This window comes from Lipotes vexillifer, unplaced genomic scaffold (genome assembly GCF_000442215.2).
Source record: "Lipotes vexillifer unplaced genomic scaffold, Lipotes_vexillifer_v1.1 scaffold1162, whole genome shotgun sequence".
Taxonomy (NCBI): domain Eukaryota; kingdom Metazoa; phylum Chordata; class Mammalia; order Artiodactyla; family Lipotidae; genus Lipotes; species Lipotes vexillifer.
Genome location: NW_006779033.1, coordinates 606,416 through 616,075, shown reverse-complemented (window position 1 = coordinate 616,075; position 9,660 = coordinate 606,416).

Sequence of the window (9,660 nt, the reverse complement as noted above, 5' to 3'; positions counted from 1 at the left end):
AATAGATGGGAGGGGAGTTAGGGAGAGAATGGATATATGTATATTTATGGCTGAGTCCCTTTGCTGTGCACCTGAAACTATCACAACATTGTTAATCGGCTATACTCCAATATAAAATAAAATAAAATATTAAAAAAAATAATATGTTGAAAAATATAAAATAAACTTTGCACCTATTTAAAAAAAATAAAATAAAATAAAGTTAGATGCTGATTTTCAACTGTAGGAGGGTCAGCACCCCTAACTCCTGCATTCAAGGGTCAACTGTATATCTGAAACAATTGAAAGCAGGGATTCAAACATGCATCTCCACACCCATGTTCACAGCAGCACTATCCTCAATGGAAACAACCGTGTCCATCAATAAATGAATGGATAAACAAAGTGTGGTGTATATATTACACAAAGGGATACTATTCAGCCATAAAAAGGAATTAAATGCTTATATATGCTACAACATGGATGGACCTTGAAGATATCCATGAGGTCTCACTAAGTGATGTAAGCCAGACACAGAAGGACAGATATTGTATGATTCCATTGAGACGAGGTAGCTAGAATAGGCAATTCAGACACAGATCAGAAAAGAGGTTGCCGGGGGGTGGGGGGGAGAAAAGGACGAGTTGGTATTTCCTGGGAATAGAGTCTATGTTGGGGATGATGATAGAGTCTGTGTTGGGTGCAGATAGTGGTGACGAGTACACAGCACTGTGGATGTAAGTGATGCCACTGAATTTACACTTATGAATAGTTAAGATGATAAAAGTTATGTATATTTTACCACAATTTTAAAAAACTATTTTAAAAAAGGGAAGGAGAAGTAAACAGTTTCTCAGACAAGTAAAAATTGACAGATTCTAAAATTTATGTGGGAGTGGAAATGGAAAGGACCTAGAATAGCCAAAAGCAATTTTGAAAAATAACCAAGTTGGATATCTTATACCACCTAATGTCAAAGCTTGCTGCAAAGATACAGTAATTAAGGCAGTGCAGAACTGGTGTAGGAATAGACATGTTGACCGATGGAAGAGAACAGGCAGTTCAAAACTATACCCATGCATATGCGGCCATTTGATTTCTCAGCACAAAGACAAAGGTAACTTCATGGTGTTGGAACAACTGGAAATCCATGTGATAGACTTAAAAAAAAAAAAAGGACTCTTGACTCTTATCTCACACCATAATGAAAAAAATCACCCGACAAGCTAAAACCACACAATGTCTAAAACAAAGCATCAAAGAAAAAAACTGTTCCCTTTACTGAAAGTACATTTCCTATGCAATAAATTGTTTTATAACAGATTTCAAGAAAAAATGCAATTAGTCGCATATAGTTAATATTGACTTTAGAAGGGCAATGAAATAAAAAGTGTTTCAGAGCAGCCTGAACAGTTAAAATAAGACGCTCTCCTAAAAGCAGTCAGCTGTCTTCATGATTAGATTTATTTTTATACAAAGTTTAGAAAAGTTAAATTATTATTTTAAAAGTCTCTACTAGATACGTATTTACCTAAAAACTATTATCAACCACCTTTCTAACCAAATATTATATCTTAAGTCACAGAGCTAAAAGTAACAAACTTCCCACGAGTGATATTTAGATAGCAATTAGCCAAACATTTAAAAGAGCAGAAAAAAGATCTTAAGGAGATTAGTGAGAAAAAATCACATCACTAAGAAGATAAAAGTCTGTACCAGTTTTTTCCTCCATAAATTACCAACTCAAGGACAGTACAAATTAATTAAAGATTAGTGAGAAAAAATCACATCACTAAGAAGATAAAAGTCTGTACCAGTTTTTTCCTCCATAAATTACCAACTCAAGGACAGTACAAATTAATTAAAGATGTGGGCAGTTGTATTCCCTCTTTCATGTTTTCTGAAATCTAATTCTATTAAAAAAATAGAGAGATGTGTATAATATCCTAACACAATGAAAAAGGGACAAAATTATAACTGTGCGGGATCATTTAGTAGGAATGGTATGTTCCTCAGTTTTTAAATTAAAGAAGCAGAAATACATGTTCACTTGGCAGAGCGTTTCCAGGGACGCAAAATTTGCTCTAATTCACACAGACAAATTGGAAGTGATTCAAAGTTCATTATTCTTAAAATCTTTTTAATTAACATGGAATATTGGAGGCCAGTGCAAACAATCAGAAAGAAAGAAGAATTAAAGGTAATTTGTCTTTACTTGTGTTCAAATCCCATCTCTGCCACTCACTAGCTATGTGAGCTTAGGAAAATTACCTAACCCCGCTGTTTGCAGATTTTTCATCTGTAGAATGAAGATACTACTGCCTACTGCATAGACTGATTATAAGATTAAATGAACTAATATGTGTAAAGCAGTCATTACAGTGTCTGGCACACAGTAAGTATACATGTCAGCTACCATCACTATTACATTGTTATCATTCTCCTAAACTATGCTACAGAAAATAGATTTCTCAAAACTATTTACACAAATGGTCAGGAAGGTAGATTTGGCATACACAGTCTGATTCCAATTTCCATGTTTGACTACAGACAGTGTCCAAGCCCCCCTCCCATATCCCTCCCCTGTGCCCCACATCTGAGCAAGCTGATGAGAGCATCGAATGCTCCTACTTTGGTGCAAGTTCAAACCACACAAGCCCAGGCTGGGTCGTGGGAACCCTATGCCAAACCAAGGCAGTCGCCCTCCCCTGCACTCTCGAGCCACTTTCAAACCAGGCTGGGAGCCAGCGGCTGCTCGCCCCAGAAAAGCTGACTATGTAAATAAACTTCTTTTAAATTTATTTTTTACTGAAGTATAGTTACAATGTTGTGTTAATTACTGCTGTACAGCAACGTGACTCAGTTATGCATATATATATATATATATATATATACACACATATACATTCTTTTTCATAGTCTTTTCCATTATGGTTTATTGCAGGATATTGAATATAGTTGCTTGTGCTATACAGTAGGACCTTGTTTATCCATTCTATATATACCAGTTCACATGTCCCCGCTCCAGGCACCAACCCCTTTCCTGCCCAGCATGGGCACGAATAACCCTAATTACACACGCTGGCCTGCCCTGAGCAATTAAACTATGTAAATAAACTTCTTTTAAATTTATTTTTTACTGAAGTATAGTTACAATGTTGTGTTAATTACTGCTGTACAGCAACGTGACTCAGTTATGCATATATATATATATATATATATATACACACATATACATTCTTTTTCATAGTCTTTTCCATTATGGTTTATTGCAGGATATTGAATATAGTTGCTTGTGCTATACAGTAGGACCTTGTTTATCCATTCTATATATACCAGTTTGCATCTGCTAATCCCAAACTCCCACTCCTACCCTCCCCCACCCCATCCCCCTTGGCAACCACCAGTCTATTTTCTATGTCCCTGATTTTCTGTTTTAATAAGACAGTTTCAGTAAATAAGCTTTTCCATACCCACTCGGTGTGATGGTGGTGTCATCCGACTCAATATCAGAACCAGTTTCTGGGTGGGGTCCATCCTCCTATTGCAAGGTTTTCCAAAGAGAGGAGCTAATTCAAACAAAAAATTATATAGAAAGGGTTGAAGAATGTTATGAGAACACCAAGAAGTAAACTGAAAGCTTCTGTGAAAGACACATATTATTGTGTAAAATATGTTTATGAATACCTGAAAAACAACTATTATAGTATTTCAAAACCTTCTAAACTATGTTAGTAGCAATAAAGTGAAACATAATTATAGTCGTCCCTTGGTATCTGCAGGGGATTAGTTCCAGGGCCCCCTCAGATACCAAAATCCATGGAAGCTCAACTAACTTATATAAAATGGCATGATATTTGCATATAGCCTATGCATATCCTCCAGTATACTTTAAATCGTCTCTAAATTACTTATAATACCTAATACAATGTAAAGGCTTTGTAAATAGTTGCCAATGTGCAGCAAATTCGAGTATGGCTTTTTGGAACATTCTGGAATTTTCCCCCCAAATATTGTTGAATCTTCATGGATGCAGAACCTGCAGACACAGAGGATCAACTGTAGCAGGGTCTGAGTTTCTGTATTTTCATACACCTCAGGATGTTGTCAGTATATTCATAAAATATACTGATTAAAAGGCAAGAAAGTAAACGGCTGGGGGGAGTGTGGTTCTGTACTTCTATGTCTAAATTCAAGGTCTGTTTTTTAAACAGTAATACAGAATATTTTAATTAAAAAGTTTTAAAGCTTTTTTATTTCATCCATTAAGTTTTGCCCTCCTTCACTGGTTCTCCCTAAATCTTAACTGACTAAAAATAACCTATGTAAGTGTCACTTTAGATCTAAAAAAACCCAAAAAACTGTTTTTAAGGAAAAAGCCAGAAAAAGAGGGACTGGAAGGAAATATCAAAATGTTAATATAGGGACAATTTCTTGGTGGTAGGATCATAGATAACTTATTTTTCACTTTATAGTTTTCCATGGTTTCTAGTTTACCTATTAACAGCAAGTCACTTGCATATTGATGCAATTATGTTGCTGTCGTTATTTTGTTTTGTTTTCTTCACATTCATTGGACAAATGTGAGTAGGAATTGTGGGTATGGGCATTGAGATGCTTGGAAATCTCAGGCAAATTTTTACCTGTCAAAAAAAAAAAAAGCTCAGGAATATACATAGTATATTTAGATGATCTGTAATCTTCAAAATGATAATGAAGACCAATCAGAAATACTCATTTTAACTCTATGAATTGTAGTTAGTACAGATACAATATAAATCTGTACCTATATATTTACAGATTCATATATATCCTATCAAAACTAAGTCCTGTATGGATGAAAAAAGCACAAGAACCAAGTTACAGTTTATAAAAGGGAGCAACACTGAAAGATGGAAATCCTGTCTTGAAGATCAAAGTCCCCTTGCATAGTCACATCACCCTCATGTCTGTGTGTTAGGCAGCCTCCTCTTTCTTGCAAGTGTTTTACCCTTGTTCTCATGTCTTCCCCTTTTACTTCATTACTTTCCAGTAACTATTATTTGTACATACACTTACAGATTGCAAAGTACTTTTCACATGAATTGTGTATTTAGGGAAACCACTCATGTTATCCAAATAAGATGAGTAAGGCAGCAGAATGTTTCAGATAGTCTATAGATGGTTTCTTGTCGCAGCAATATTTATAATCTGACATCTGTAAGTTTCGTCCCTGGCAAGATGAATGAACTTACGTGTAGTTAAAAATTAGAAATCATCTCGCCGGCACCTCTCCAGTGTATACCATTTCAGAGTTTACAAGCCATTCTTATACATTAGGACAGTTAATCCAAAGCAATTCAAATTCTCCCCAGAATACTACCTAGAACTTATAATTTGAGGCAGTGCCCACTGACCAGAGGAAACAGGTGACTTCCTTCTAGCAGGGTACACCAGAGGTGCCCTCAAGAGAGGTGAGAACGTCCCTCCAGTGAAGTGAAAAGGGCGAGTCTAGTAGCCATTGTCTCTTGCAAGAATGAGAAAAACACAGGAATACTCCCCATGTAGAAATAGTGGAGAAATAATCCAATTCTGTAGCGGATTTTACATTCTCTATTGATAATCCTATCGACAACAGGAAGTCGGTCATCAGTTTAACAAGCACCCAAAGTAGGCAGGATTCAGCATTATTTATTCCAAATAGTTTGTGAAAGTGGCGAAAGGCTCTAAGTAGGCAGAAAATAAGAGGAGGGGGCAATGACTGGAACCGACGACATGCCCCCCAGATATGAAAATGGGATGAGTCCCGGAAGTTTTGATTTTATCCTTTCTTCAGTCTTGAGGACACTTGTAATAGGTACCTATCCAGCACTTACTTACTACTTTGGATTGACTGCTAGTTGGTTATAATTTTTAAATGAGGCCTCATTTCCTCCACTATTAATTTTTAAAAGCAAACATCTATACGATTCAATTTTTTTTTTTTTTGCGATACGCGGGCCTCTCACTGTTGTGGCCTCTCCCGTTGCGGAGCACAGGCTCCGGACGCGCAGGCTCAGTGGCCATGGCTCACGGGTCCAGCCGCTCCGCGGCATCTGGGATCTTCCCAGACCGGGGCATGAACCCGAGTCCCCTGCATCGGCAGGCGGACTCTCAACCACTGCGCCACCAAGGAAGCCCACGATTAAATTTTATAATAATTTTCAACGAGAAAACATTACAGAACACATGAAGGCAAAATAATTTGACCAAAAAAAGGAAGGAAAGCAACTGGATGAGTTTAGATAAAGAGAAGCGGTAAGTAAGACTGGAGTGGGAACAGGTCACACGTAATTGCCGGGAAAGGCAATCTCCTGCCCACGGCCCTTCGACCTCGCTCGCTCCCTGGACACCTCCTCACCAAGGGAAAGAGCCCACACAGCCTGGTCCTTTATGGCCTTGTGTGGGATGTATTTCCCTGTTTCAGGCTCACTGTGGGCTCCTTTGCTCCGCTCCGGTGGGTGTCTGGATAACCCGCAGACTTTCAGTATTTCAGACTCCTCGGGGAGGGACCGGGTCCTTCTGCTGCAGCACAAGAGAGATGCGTGCAGGCCGTTTGTCCTGCCTCCGCTGGGATGGGGAACTGCTGGCCATGGGAGAGCAACACACACTATTTACTGGAGCTGATCGTCCTCTGTCTCTTCTCTACACGAGTGAAAGTGTTGGTCCATCCAGCGCTAGACCGCACTGTGTTTTCCTTGGCGACTCTGATACCAGTGATGAGTTTTGCTGCCCTCCGGGGGCTGGAACCCTCCCCTGGCAGTGTCAGCCAACGCACGGTATAATCCCTCCCTATTCTATTCTGTCTATTTAACTAACTTTTCTAACTACCGTCGCAGTTCTCCAAGTGTGGTCCACAAATCATTGGGGGTTTCCAGAAGCCTTTCATGGGGTCTACAATGTCAAAACTACTTTCATTAACAACACTGAGATGCTGTCTGCGATTTTGGCTGTGTCGATGCTGTACTGATGGTACAAAATCAAAGGTGGTAAAATTGCTGGCACCCTAATACCCATCAAGGCAGTGGCACCAAACTGTATTCTTCACCACTGTGCCCTCATGGCTAATAGACTGCAGGCTTGTCAAGATACTTGGAAAAGTTTTTAACTCTTCAAAATTATGGACATATATTCAAACAAACATTAAGGGGAGACAATATAATGCATATACTAGAAAATCATTTTCTATTCCAACACTCTTTGATTATACTGAATTATATTAAACTGCCTGAAATTATGCGAGCTGCAAAAAGCTAATAGTAACCAGCTGCACTAGGAAACACAGGTGCCGTGACTGTTCACATCCAAAATACAATTTTCTGAATTTCGTTTGAGTGAATAAGAACAGCAACAACCAAAAAGAAATGCTCTAAACTTTCCAGAAAAATGACTGTTCACAGACTTAAGTTATCATAATGAGAAGTCTCCTGAGATTTCTAACATGTTCAGCTTCACAGAAAGCCAAACACTCCGGACGATTTAAAAAAACACTGATGACTGACTCCTTTCTTTGATAACTGATTCCTATGTTTCCCCCAATCACTTTGTGTCAAGAAAACTTTTTCCCTTATCAAGCGCTGATGATTACTTTTCGTAGCATGTGAAAAACTGTGAAAGTTGTCTACCCATTAAGTTCTACTCAGATCTCAGTTACAACAGAAACGTGTAAATCTGAAAGGTCTCTTTTGACATTTACAACATAATTTAGTACAACTGTGGTCTAAAATAGGCTACATAGAAAGCTTCTTTCATCACGACATTTTAAGAGGTAAACTCGATTGTCATTTCTTCCTTCTTTTCTGATTTTTATCAGTCCTCATTTTGAAACAACTTTGGACACTGAATTCTCCCAAGGTTCTGAGATTGTATAGTAGAAATTCAGCATAAGCCAACAGCTATAAAGCACTCAGGCTGGGTCTTTCTATCTTACCTACCTGATTTTAGCTCAGAGGACATTAGCCACAGGACAGAAAGGCCCACTAGCAGGAACTGTCCAGCTTCGTCAGTGTGCTTGATTCACGGGCCCACGAAGACTGTCACTGTGACCACCCGGGGTTAGGATCTGACACAGAATTTAGGTCTGGGAGCACGTACGTTGGTAACAGAAAAGGCATCGTGTCCAGATTTTGCTTGTTTTCTGACTAATCTGCATTCTAAAACTTGAAGTTTTCATCTGAGTCGATTTTCATCTCTGGTTCAAACTGTACTGGCACCTATCATTCAACAGGAAATTAAGACGTGGCTCCTGAGGCTGTTCTTTGAGTTGTTGGTGACCTGGCAAAGCTTGTTGCACCCACACGTCTCTAAGGAAAGTATTTCTCCCAAGCTTGCAACTTGAGCTTCAAAGTCTTCCCCTAGGAACCCTAGGAAAAAGGATTTGGACATTATGCTTTCCTCTGGTAAATGTCAGGATCACAGGAAATGTACTGGAATTTAAATTCAGGTTCATTAATTTAACAACACAGACCTACCTATGAATAGAAAAAAGAAAAGAACGTATAAAAAGGCATTTTAAAAGGCTGGTGTTAAATCCTTTTTTCCCCAGTTTTATTGAGATGTGGTTGACATACAGTTGGGTGTTAAATTTTCACTACAAGGCACACAATTTTTAAAACAATCTATTGTAGGGCTTCCCTGGTGGCGCAGCGGTTGAGAGTCCACCTGCCGATGCAGGGGACACGGGTTTGTGCCCCGGTCCGGGAAGATCCCACATGCCGCGGAGCAGCTGGGCCCATGAGCCATGGCTGCTGAGCCTGCGCGTATGGAGCCTGTGCTCCGCAACGGGAGCGGCCACAACAGTGAGAGGCCCGCGGACCGCAAAAAAAAAAAAAAAAACAATCTATTGTAAATGTGGAGGGGAAAATGTTGCTGAAATGACATCTAGTTATCTGTGACTCCAACCCGTATACAAAGACACCTCCCCCATACACTCAAAACATACAGAGGTCTACCTCACAAATTTGACAACTGAGCTTTTTAAAAAATAGACTTTATTTATTAGAGTTTTAGGTTTACATACAACGGAGCAGAGAGTACAGAATGTTATCGTATACTCCCTCTCTCCCCATCTCTGTTTCCCCTACTATTAACGTCCTAAATAGGTGTGCTACATTCATTACAATTAATGGACCAATGTTGATACATTATTAACTAAAGTCCATAGTTTACTTTAGGGTTCACTTTTGGTGTTGTGTGTTCTATGGGTTTGGACAAATGTACAATGACATGTATCCACCATTATAGTATAGTATAGTATAGTAAAATCCTGTGTTCAGCCTATTCATCTCTCCCTCCCCTTGGGCACCTGGCAACCACTGTCTCCATAGTTTTGCCTTTTACAGAATGTCATATAGTTGGAATCATACACTATTCAGCTTTTTCAGACTTCTTTTACTTAGCTACATGCATTTAAGATCCCTCCATGTCTTTTTGTGGCACGATAGTTCATTTCTCACTATCCTGGAATAGTATTCTATTGTACTGATGTACAACAGTTTGTTTATCCATTCACTTACTGAAGAACAGAGCACACAGAGATCTACGGCACAAATTGCTGTGTTTGCAACTGCAACATAAAAAAAAAATTTTTTAATACAAAATGGTTGACTTCTAGGCAGATCTTACCTAGATCTTAGAAGGTAATTTTATCTGAAAAATTAAATC